Source organism: Tachysurus fulvidraco, chromosome 14, assembly GCF_022655615.1.
Source record: "Tachysurus fulvidraco isolate hzauxx_2018 chromosome 14, HZAU_PFXX_2.0, whole genome shotgun sequence".
In the NCBI taxonomy this organism is placed as follows: Eukaryota; Metazoa; Chordata; class Actinopteri; order Siluriformes; family Bagridae; genus Tachysurus; species Tachysurus fulvidraco.
In genome coordinates this window covers 24,213,685-24,226,184 of record NC_062531.1, presented here as the reverse complement: position 1 = coordinate 24,226,184, position 12,500 = coordinate 24,213,685, and the positions used below count along the sequence as shown (strand labels likewise).

At 42.5% G+C, this 12,500-nt stretch overlaps 1 long non-coding RNA gene across 2 annotated transcripts in view; it reads right to left on the bottom strand.

Annotated features, from left to right (window-relative positions):
* The window catches only part of LOC113651258, a 64,346-nt gene that overhangs the window by 6,850 nt on the left and 44,996 nt on the right, over window positions 1–12,500 (bottom strand). The window contains exon 4 of one of the 2 annotated variants that reach the window (XR_007137779.1): window positions 1,951–2,040. This is a non-coding gene — a long non-coding RNA (uncharacterized LOC113651258). Of the gene's footprint in view, window positions 1–1,746; window positions 2,041–12,500 lie in introns of both variants that reach the window. The other variant, XR_007137780.1, reaches the window with a different exon arrangement.

Genomic DNA, 12,500 nt, shown 5'->3' with positions numbered 1-12,500 from the left:
TTCAGTTTCCTCTAATGAGCCTGGATAATATTTTTAGAACTCGTATTTAAAATCCTGCTGTCGTTATGTGTCAGAGTTAAATGTAGAATCGTTGATGACATGAAAAGTCTCCGGTGTCCGTGACTTCTTTATTACAGTCTTCATAACAGTCAGTGCTAAAGCGATTTTCGTTGGCTGGGCCCTGAGCAAGGCCACAACGATTAGCTGTCTAAACTGAGATACACTACAAAAGTTTTAAAAACAAAAAACCGCTTTCTCGGATAGGGAGTCTGCTGTACATTTAAATGGATAAAAACTACACATGAGGTTTTTTAATGAATTATAAAATAGTACATTTAATATCGTACAACTTGTCATGTATTTGAATGTGAGTCGCTGTGGTGTAAGAGGAAAAGAGGAAAAGAGGAAAAGAGGAAAAGAGGAAAAGAGGAAAAGACTCTATTTTGCTCTCGCAGCCAGTCACCGTAAAGCAAACAGTAAATATCATCAATCTAGCGTGAAATATATCTCTAATGATATCACATTTCCCATGAGCTCACTTAGCAAGGCATCAGGGAGCTGTTACAGTCCCTTTCCAAGTGATCGCTCCCTCCCTCCCTCCCTCCCTCCCTCCTTCGCTTCCTCCATCATTGTCTCCTCTCACACTATCCTTCTCTATCCCTCTCGCCCCTTTCTTGGATGATTCATAAAAGTGTAACGAAGGAATCTTTTTTTTTTTAGCCACGCTGACGTTTGTCAACACACCTCCGTCACTTGGGCTCTCTGTCAGCCAGACGTGTTTACCCCTGAAATGTGTGACTCAGACACAGCTACAGGTAGACAGACAAAACAAAACGATTGAAGATGCCAGGAGTCAGACATAACTAACTGAAACAAACACAGGATCAAATAATAACGAGATAAAAACTGACTGAGTGTAAATAACACGTTAATAACACTTTTTTATTTAATCCATTTCTTGTTACATCCTTCTATCACTAACATTATAGCAGCTATAAACATCCGCTCCTTTACCAGCTTTTCTCTATTGAAACTAACAAAATTAGCAAATAAGACACGGCTCAGTAAAGAGAAAATATTTATTTATTTATTTATTTATTTATTTATTTATTTATTTAGCCGATATCATGAAGATGCTTGTTTGCTTTGAACAAAAGTGTAATATCCAACGGTGTAGAGAACAGCAGACTCGTATCTGTCTGTCTGATAATGCTGCGTATCATTTTGCTAGCCGGGGGCAGATAATACATCATTCATATACACACACACACACACACACACACACACACACACACACACACACACACACACACACACACACACAAACACGGATATATACACATTGGATCAAGAGGCTGAATCTCAGTGATCAGCAGCCTACCTCATGCCAATAACACCAACCAGTCAGGAAATTGCATTTCTCTTTCACTCTTTCACTCTTTCTCTCTTTCTCTCGCACTCTTTCATCCCTTCAGTGTCTCAGACAGTCGAGGAGGTGTGGCCTCTGTGATCTCGCCGCATAACCATAAATTAATTTTTGTACATTTTCAAAAAGGGTGCCAATGATTTTGTAGTTTAGAACTCTGTGTTCTTATGGTGTTACTGTCTTTTTCTCTCTGTCTCTCTGTCTCTGTCTCTCTCTCTCTCTCTCTCTCTCGCTCTCTCTCTCTCTCTCTCTCTCTCTCTCACACACACACACACACACACACACACACACACACACACACACACACACACAGGTAATACCTAGCGGAGGAGTTGAGGGAAGGTATATTGCTTCCTGCCTCTGCTTCCAGCTGACACACATCATCTATAAACCTGCGTAATAAACTCATCCGTCTGAGAGCGAGTGGGCGGTCACTCCCATGCTGCACTGGGAGACGCAGAAAGCCCTCTGATTGGACGAGAGGATCCTGAGAGGCCAGGGATGAACAGCCCAAGGCCGCTTACCTGCTCACACTCTGTGGTCTTCTGGATGTCGGTGAGTGCGTGCACATTTAAATGCGTTTTCCTCTGCAAAACATTCTGGAGCTCACTCTCCTGAGGACAAAAACACACACACACACACACACACACACACACACACACACACACACACACACACACACACACACACACACACACACACACACACACACACAGATTCTCAATTATTCAGACAAAAGATTTAGGCTTTTTTTGGATGAATAAAATGTGTGTGTGTGTGTGTGTGTGTGTGTGTGTGTGTGTGTGTGTGTGTGTGTGTGTGTGTGTGTGTGTGTGTGTGTGTGTGTGTTAGAAAGGAAATTGCCCTTCAGTTTTTCCCCCTGCCCTTCCCGTCCCTTATCTCCCTTTCCCTCCCCTTCCCCCCTTCCCCCCTGCTTCCGCTCCTCGACTCTCCCGGCAGCTCCGCCCAGCCGGGCGCGCCCTGCCCTCCCCTTCCCCGGCCCCCCCTCGCGAATGCCCGCCCATTCCCTCCTCTCCTCCCGCTCCTCTCCCGCCTCGCCGCTCCCTCCCTTTCTCTCCCTTCCTTCCCCTTCCACCTTGCCTCCCTCTCCTCTCCGCTCCGCCCTTCTCCTCGCCCCTCCGCTCCCTCCCTCCGCTCTCCCCATCCTTCCGCTACCGCTCCTCTCCTTGCCGCCCGCTCCTTTCCACGCCTTTCCTCGCCTCTCCTCTCCTTTTCCTCTAATCTCCTCGAGCATACTCATGCGAGATACGAGATAGCAGAGAAGAGAACCACTGGCAGAGAAGAGACAGAGAAGATACGCTACGTTGCAATCAAGAGCCGTCTCCCTCCCTCTCCTCTCCGTTCCCCCTCTCTCCCCTCTCTCCCCTCTCCTCTCGCTCCTCTCCTACTCCTCGCCCCCCTTTACCACGGTCTTCACCGTCCTCTCCTCCCTATTCCCTTGCCCTTTCACATGTATGTATCACTTGCATTTGAAAATCACACTCTGTGCCTTTAATAGCTCTGTGTAATTAGCGTAACATCACAAATCACAGGATAAGACTAAATGCAGCGCTGATATCTCTCTCTCTCTCTCTCTCTCTCTCTCACACTCTCTCTCTCTCTCACTCTCTCTCTCTCTCTCTCTCTCTCGCTCACTCTCTCAGCATGAATGGAGAGATTAAGCAGTGTTCCTTATTGCGGAGAGAAACTTAATTACACTCTATCAACATCCAGAGGGCACGTCTGTAACACCACTTAAACCCCGACAGCCGCCGCTCTTCAGCTCCAGACCCAGTCATGAGCCTGTAATATATAGACGAAGTCTGTAGATTTAATTAACGTCCTCTTATTGTTCAGCGTCACTAGACTGACACGCCCACGCTCGGGCATGACGACCGTGATGTGGGGTTGTTTAACGAGCATGTGGAAAAGCTCTAACACTGGCATGACCACGCTGAAGAATTCCTGTGCTAGAAACCTCAGAACAGTGACCATGAACTCCAGCTGACTTCTGAGCCAATCAGTGGAAGAGTGTGATAAACCTGACAGGAAGTCCCTGAAGACACTGCTGGCTTTTCTACCTGACAGGACTGGGGCTGTTAATAAAGCGAGCAGAGCAGCAAACGAGTATTAGGAATGGACCGAAACACAGGTTTCGAATATCTGTTAATATGTGGTTCACTGTTTCACTGATAAACAGGAAATAAAGTTCATGTACAACTTGAGGAAAATGAAAGGTATGGAGGAAATGGGAGGGGAAAAAAGACAGGAAAAATAGGGAAAAAAAGGAATCGAGAGGAAAAGCAAAGAAAACTTAATTTAAAGAAAGAAAGAATGAATGAAAGTAAGTGAAAGGAATGCAAAGGAGAAGAAATGGAAGGAAATGGAAAAAAGAAATGTAATAAAAAAGAAAGGGAAGGGGAAAAAAGAAAGGAAATAAAGAAAAGAAAAATTAATCAAAAGAAAGAAAGAAAGAAAGAAAGAAAGAAAGAAAGAAAGAAAGAAAGAAAGTGAAAGGAATGTGTGAAGAAATGGAAAAAAGGAAAGGAAATAAAGAAAAGAAAAAATAATCAAAAGAAAGAAAGAAAGAAAGAAAGAAAGAAAGAAAGAAAGAGAAAGGAATGCGAGAAGAAATGGAAGAAAAGGAAAAAATGAAATGTAATAAAAAAAGGAAAGGAACTGAGAGGAAAATTAAGGGATGGGAAAAGGAAAAGGAAATAAAGAAAAGAAAAAAAGAATGTTAAAAAATGAAAGAAAGAAAGAAAGAAAGAAAGAAAGAAAGAAACTAATTCAAATAATTTTAAAAATGTAAAAAATTAAATAAATAAAAAAAGAATTCTAAATTTCAGCAAATCAAAATGAATCCAAGTTCATTTCAAAACAATAGAATTAAACACAAGATATCGGCATGTAAACTAAACTAAACTGTTCATCTGATCACTGTGACTTTCTGTTACGTTCATTTCTCCCGCGTAACGGACAACACTGACTTTACTGCACAATGTACGATACTGTAACAACCTCTGCCATGCTAGCTAGCGACCAAAACACAGCACTGTACTGTTAATAACCATTAGCCAGCTAAGCTAATTGATGTATCTGACGTCAGTAGACACCCGAGTTCACTAGCCACCTAGCTAAAATTAGCCTAGTGTATTACGTAACATTATAAGCTAGCAAGCGAAGTGAATTAGATTAGTGAGAAATTAAGTTAGCTACTGTACAGTCAGAGGAATTTCTCACTACACGTCTACTCGGTCGTGATTAGATGCAGGAGAAACGAAAGGAGACACGTTCACCAATACAAGGATGACCAAGCAACCGGCAAAGAGAAAAGACGCAAACAGAACACACACACCCCCCCACACACACACACACAAATGTGCCACTTTCATACATACACACAGTGCAGAGTCTCATAAACGCTCTGCAGTCACTATTCCCTGCAGTCAATTCCAATCTGTCCTGCACTAAGCCATGATTGCATTGGCATCCCACTCGCACTGCATCGATCCAGAATTACGCCGAACGCAGAGTGAGAGAGAGAAAGAGAGAGAGTGGGAGAGAGAGAGAGAGAGAGAGAGAGAGAGGGAGAGAGAGCGAGAAAGAGGAAGATGGCAGAAGGGTGATAAGATGTGAGGAGGACAGAGATAAGGATGAAGAACTCTTCGAGACAGGACGAGAGACAGAGCAATGTGTTTCTCTCTAGTCCTAAATGAAACGAATGCCACTGAATGAGGGAAGAGATAAAAGAGGCTGCTATACAGTAATAATCCAGGACTCTCGTGCACCTTCATCCGTTTTTTATGAGAGCGCGATCCGAGTGATTTGCTGCTGCACTACTGTCCGAGCCGCCGCAAAAGGAAACGAATCGACGGCGCTAATCACGGTCGAGACCCGAACACGACACGACACGACACGACACGGTGTTCGTGACTCACTCGTACAGTAGCTTCACTGGGATAAACACTGATATGCTGCTGTATATAGCGAGTTTTGTCTTGTCTAGGCTCAGTACTTCTCACCACGCTTTTAGTCCAACTCCATACCAGAGCGTATTACTTTAAGCGGAAGCCATGGCTCGGTGGAACCCGTCCAATCAGAGAGCGGGATAAATGGATGACGGGTGCTTCCTGGAAATCAATGCATCTGACCTTTGAGTGGAGACAATCTGCTCTGTTCGGTGCTCGCAAATCTTTCTTTTTCTTCTCTCTCGCTCCTCATTCACTCAGAGTTTATAGCTAGATGATTCCCGCCTCGAGTGGCTTTCAGCCAATCAGAACGTCTTGTTTCGGAGGTGGACGAACCTCATGGCTTGAATCAAATGCTCAATTGTTGCTGCTGGACTCTGACTTTATGAGCCCTGCTGTATAAACAAGCACTAAGGCTGCATTTTACTGCACCACGCAGATGGTTTTTCTGCCTAACCGGAGATAAGGCTGCGTACACGCCGCGATCGCTGAGCTTGACCGCAAACCGCTTTAATTAGCGCTGCGTCAATCACGCTAAGAGTCAAACCAAACAACTTTGTCAGGCTTAGTAACAACTGACACCAAAGAACAGGAAGGAGGAGACGTCGCTGACGGGACAGACGCCAGAGAGCAGGAAAAGGCTGTGAATTGCGTTTCAGAGGCAGACCGAGACTCTGCTGACATCAGCTCCACATTTCCATCTCTTTCGCTTTCTGCTGGAAATCTTCTCTGAAGATCGTACGAAACATCCTCAAGCCTGACAGCTTCCTGTTTTATGTGATGTTCTTCCTTTTCCATTTTACACTGAAGAGCCTGTTTACTGGCTTTCAAAAGTTCTTTTTTTTTTTTTTTTTTTTACTGTGTTTTATATTTGTTGTACATTTAGAATTTAAGATTAGTTATTTAATTTGTGAAATTGTAAAATTTATATTAAATATTTTTTCTTAAATTTTTTTTTTCTTCAGAATGACTCTTCCCTTTTTTAAACCAAATCATTATTACTATTTGATATGTATTTTAATAATTACTTATTCTAAGCATTATTACCTTATAGAAGGTATTTTCTCCTATTTTCTCCTTTTATTATTATTATTATTATTATTATTATTATTATTATTATTATTGTTATTGTTATAATAATAATAATAGTAATTATTATTATTATTATTATTGTTGTTGTTGTTATTGTTATTTTTAGTAGTATAAATTTTATTATTATTATTGTTATTATTATTTTACAGTTATTATTATTATTATTATTATTATTATTATTATTATTATTATTATTGCTACATTTTTGGATTTGTTTTTTGTTTGTTTGTTTGTTAGCATTTCTTAAACAGACAATTATTGATATTTCCTGTCATTCCTCAGGCTTCAGAAGCTCTTCCTCAAATTCCCTAAGCTTGAAATAAAACCAGCTTTTTACTCTGTTTCTAGCCCTTGATTATCTTGGTTAGCCATGAAAAGCTCTTCCTCACATTCTTTAGTCTTTAAAGACACTTCCTCTGGCTTCTAAGATTCTTACTGAACAGTAACAGTAGGTTCTTCCTCAGTTTTAAGAACCTCTTCCTCAACTTGCTAAGTCTCAAGAAGTGCTTCATCATCCTCCTCAGCCTTGAAAAGATCTTCATCGAATTTTCACTCTTGAGAGGCTTCTCCTCAACCTCCACAGGCTCCGGAGACACTTCTTTAACATTACTAGTCATGAGCAGCTCATCCCGAACTACCTCAGTTTTGAGAACATCTTCCTCAACTCCCTTAGCTCTGAGAACATCTTGTGAAGCTCTTCCTCAGGATTAGAAAGCTCTTCCTCAACTTTGTCAGGCTTAGATCAGATTTCCTGCTCATGATTTTAACCTTTTTCTATTTCAACAGTCTTGATAACTCATCTTTAACTGTGATGCTTTCCCAAGATCTTCAAGTACACCACACATTTTTTGACTTTGTCTTCCTTGCCTTCGCTTCTTCTCTCTATAAGGCATTGTTACCTCAGCATGTGGACAATTCATACAGTATTTCATGAGATGTGGTGTGTGCTGATATGTGACTGATTAAAGGAAAACCCAGTGGGTTGCTTTCATGGTTTTGGATCTATTGCAGTGGTTCTGGTGGCTTGTGGTGGCTCATCTTTCTAAATCGTTTTATATTTGTTTGTTTTTTTCCTTTAATTCGTTCCCCGCCTGTACAAAGGTGTATGAACAACTAAGCGTCTGTGGGCGTACATCTGTGTGTGGTTAAGTTCAGCGGCTTTGCAGTCATTACTGTGAGAATGCCACCGCCTGTGGTTTCAGTACAGAATCCCAACGGAGAGCAACAGTTATACTGCTGACTCCCACTGAGTTACCTTCCTCCCACACACACACAACACACACACACACACACACTCAAAACCAATTTTTACACGGCTCAACGTGATAATTGCATTAACATATGCACACTGGCTGCAGGACAGAAATCCAATTTTAACGCCACAAAACTGTGGCGCTGACTCGGTGTCCGCCTCGTCCTGATTATATAAATCATGCAAAGGAAAGCGTTTACACACACTGGAGCTGCTGAAGGAACAGACGACGGCACCGCGGACACTTTAAAGCTCATGTCATAGAATTTTATTTTGATTTACTTGTTAATCATCACAGTCACATGTTGTGCAGTGTATTGTGTTGCGTAACACACACACACACACACACACACACACACACACACACACACACACACACACACACACACACACACACACACTATTGCTATCACAGCCCTACATAGATATGATTTCATTACATACATAATATCACATACACAGCATGTTTTAACAGTATTTTAATGTCGAGGACAAATAAACAGTTGTGAGTAAGGCTGGGCAATCTATCCATCCATCCATCTATCTATCCATCCAACCATCCATTTATACATTCATCTATCTTTATATCCATCCATCCAACCAACCAACCATCTATTCATACATACACCTATCCTTCTATTCAACCTCCCATCCATTTATCAAACCATCCATTTATACATTCATCTATCCTTCCATTCATCCATCCACCCATCCATCCGTTCATCCAACCATCTATTCATGCATTCATCTATCCTTCTATCTATCCATCTATCCATCTATCCACTGACCCATCAATCCTTCTATCCATCCATATATACATCCATCCATTCATCCACCAACTCATCAATTCATATATTCATATATCATCATCCATCCAACCATCTATTCATACATTCACATATCCTTCTATTCAACCACCCATCCATTTATCAAAGCATCCATTTATACATTTGTCCATCCATCCATCCATCTATCTATCTATCTATCTATCTATCTATCTATCTATCTATCTATCTATCTATCTATCTATCTATCTATCTATCTATCCATCCATCCATCCATCCATCCATCCATCTATCCATCCATCCATTGACCCATCAATCCTCCTATCCATCCCTATATTCATCCATCCATTCATCCACCAACTCATCCATTCATATATCCTTCTATCCATATATCTATCCAACCATCCACCCATTCATCCATCCATTGATCCATACACACATCCATACATACATACATGCAGCCAGCCACCCATTCACCCAATCCTCCATCTATCCATACATTTAGACTGGATTAGATTGGACTGGAGACTCCGCCCAAAAATGATTAAGATAAATAGTAAGTCTACTTAGTGATTGGCCTCGTCATCATGATTATGTTCCTTTAACAGCATGCAGCTAAATGATTTATGCCTTACAAAATATAGCCAGAAGTGTACTTCAGAGAAAATGGCTGTGTGTGTGTGTGTGTGTGTGTGAGTGTGTGTGTGTGTGTGTGTGTGTGTGTGTGTGTGTGTGTGTGTGTGTGTGTGTGTGTGTGTGTGTGTGCGTGTATGTGTGTGTGCAACTTAGATTTTATTGGAGAAATATAGCTAAGGACCAAAGGTTTTGCCCGTCCATCCACCAACCCTCCGATTTCCTTTTCCAAATAAAGAGAGACTACGTCCCATCATTTAGTGATGATGAGTCTCTCCACATACCTCCACCTCCCACCCTCTCATCTGCCCCCACATCCCTTCTGCCTCTCTCACACTGCTGCTCCTTTGCTTTGCTATGACAGCACCCCCGCGAGGCAGAGAGCCATTTCTGGTGTGTAGGGAGGGACGGAGACAAAAAGACAGAGGGCGAGCCTGAGGGATCCACAACTGTTTGTGTTTCAGTGTTTTTACAGAGAATATATTCAGGACTTAAGTTAAAGCAGTGATGAGCAGAATTCCACTTCCTGCCATGTAAGTGCTAGAATGCTGAATATTCCCATAACAACTCGGCTGTGTTTGGAGGAAAGTGAGAGAAAATAAATCTGCCCATTCATCCATCCGTTCATCTACTTATCCACACATCCATCCATTCATCTGCCTATGTATATACCTATCAATTCACCCAACTATCCATCCATCCATCCATCCATCCATCCTGATATCATCCATCCCTCGTTTTATATAACTCTCCATCCATCCATCCATCCATCCATCCATCCATCCATTCATCAATCCAGCCTGATATCATCCATCCCTCCATTTATATAACTCTCCATCCATCCATCCATCCATTCATCCATCCAGCCTGATATCATCCATCCCTCCAATTATATAACTCTCGATCCATCCACCCATCCATCCATCCATTTATATAACTCTCCATTCACCCATCCATCCATTAATATAACTATCCATCCACCCATCATCCATCCATCTATCCATCCATCCAGCCTGATATCATCCATCCCTCAATTTATATAACTCTCCATCCATCCACCCATCCATCCACCCATCCATCCATCCATCCATCCATCCATCCATCCATTTATATAACTCTCCATCCACCCACCCATCCATCCATCCACCCATCATCCATCCATCGACCTATCCATCCATCTAGCCTGATATCATCCATCCCTCCATTTATATAACTCTCCATCCACCCACCCATCCATCCATCCACCCATCATCCATCCATCGACCTATCCATCCATCTAGCCTGATATCATCCATCCCTCCATTTATATAACTCTCCATCCATCCACCCACCCACCCATCCATCCATCCATCCATTTATATAACTCTCCATCCACCCACCCACCCATCCATCCATCCATCCATCCATTTATATAACTCTCCATCCATCCATAAATCCATCCATCCATTTATATAACTCTCCATCCATCATCCATCCATCCTATCCATTTATCCAACTATCCAACCATTCATCAACCCATATACCATCCATTAATTTATCCATTTATCCCTCCATCTATTTATCCATCTACCTATCTGTAGCATCCATTCATATAACCATCCACTCATCTTTCTCCCCATTCATCTATTCATACAACTATCCCCTCATTTACCTACCCATTTATTCTATTCGCCAGTCCAATTATATACTCATATACCCAGCCAAATACCAATCCATCTACCCATCCATTGATCCATCTGCCTATCCATCCATCCTCATCGATTTCCCCATCTATCCAATTCACCTATACATTCTTCAACTTATTCATCTATCCAATCATCTACCCATATATGTATTCATTCACCCAAACTATCTATCCAGCCACTGACACATCTATCCATCCAGTCTATTTATTCATTCATAAAATTTATCCAGCCGTCCGTCACTTTCAATCAATCAACCAACCCATCCTTCCAAAAACCATCCGTCCATCCATCCATCCATTCAGTCAGATTTTCAGGATTTGTCAGGATTCTGACAAGCAACAAAACAGGCTACAATATTACCAACCTAAAGCTTTTCTTTTCCCTTCAAACCTGTAATTTGAAAATAAAAATACTTCCAATGCCTCTACACTAGAGGTCTTCACGGGATCCGAAAACCCGAGGTCCGAGCTGAGACCCGAGCGGGTTCGGGTCTAAAAGTTTCACGTGTGCCTCGGACACGAGTCGGGTATAATAATAGCGGCGTCGGGTCTCGGGTAATTTAAAATGAATGTGTTTTTACCGGGTAGCATGTTCGCCTCACACCTCCAGGGTCAGGGTTCGATTCCCACCTCCGCCTTGTGTGTGTGGAGTTTGCATGTTCTCCCCGTGCCTCGGGGGTTTCCTCTGGGTACTCCGGTTTCCTCCCCCGGTCCAAAGACATGCATGGTAGGTTGATTGGCATCTCTGGAAAATTGTCCGTAGTGTGTGAGTGTGTGAGTGAATGAGAGTGTGTGTGTGTGTGTGTGTGTGTGCCCTGTGATGGGTTGGCACACCGTTCATGGTGTATCCTGCCTCGATACCCGATGACGCCTGAGATAGGCACAGGCTCCCCGTGACCCGAGGTAGTTCGGATAAAAGCGGTAGAAAATGAGTGAGTGAGTGAGTGAGTGTTTTTACCGAACGGACCCGAGAAGACCTGAACTACCATATCTCATGTGTGTGCATCGACTCGAGTCCTTTTCCAACCTCTCCTCTGTTTGCCAAGACCGCTTGTGACATGTAGCCGGTGATGTGGGGCTGGCGGTAAGCTAATTTTCGTTGACACAGACCTGTCAATAAATTTTTAATCCACTCTGTAGCGGTTACTTTAGTGTAGACTTATGCAACATTCGGGTCCAGTCGGAAAATTGCCAACGGGTCGGGTCGGACTCGGGTCTAATTTTTTCGGGTTTGTCTCGGGTCGGGTCTTTCTTAAAAAAAAAAAAAAATTATGCATGTCAGGTTCGGGAAAAAAGTGATTCGGGTCACTTCGGGTCGCGTACATTTCTTTAGACCCGAGAAGACCTCTACTCTACACACCCTCTGCAAGCCCTAAGTGCGCAGTACTAAGGAGGATAAATATTTTGAAATTGCATGAAGAATTCCAATTAAACTTTTCATTCATTGATTATAGACCTATAGCTTGCGATCCGTGATCGAAGAAGAGAGCGACTGTTTATTTCCCCAGCGTGCAGGCGGCAAAGGAGTAACGCTGTTGTCGCTTCGACATTCGAGAACTTTATCGACACTTGTGTAGGGGACGGTTCCCCGAAGAGCCCTGAATACGACACTCCTGTCTGTAAGTGTGACTGGGAAGTGAAGAGATTTCATTTCACA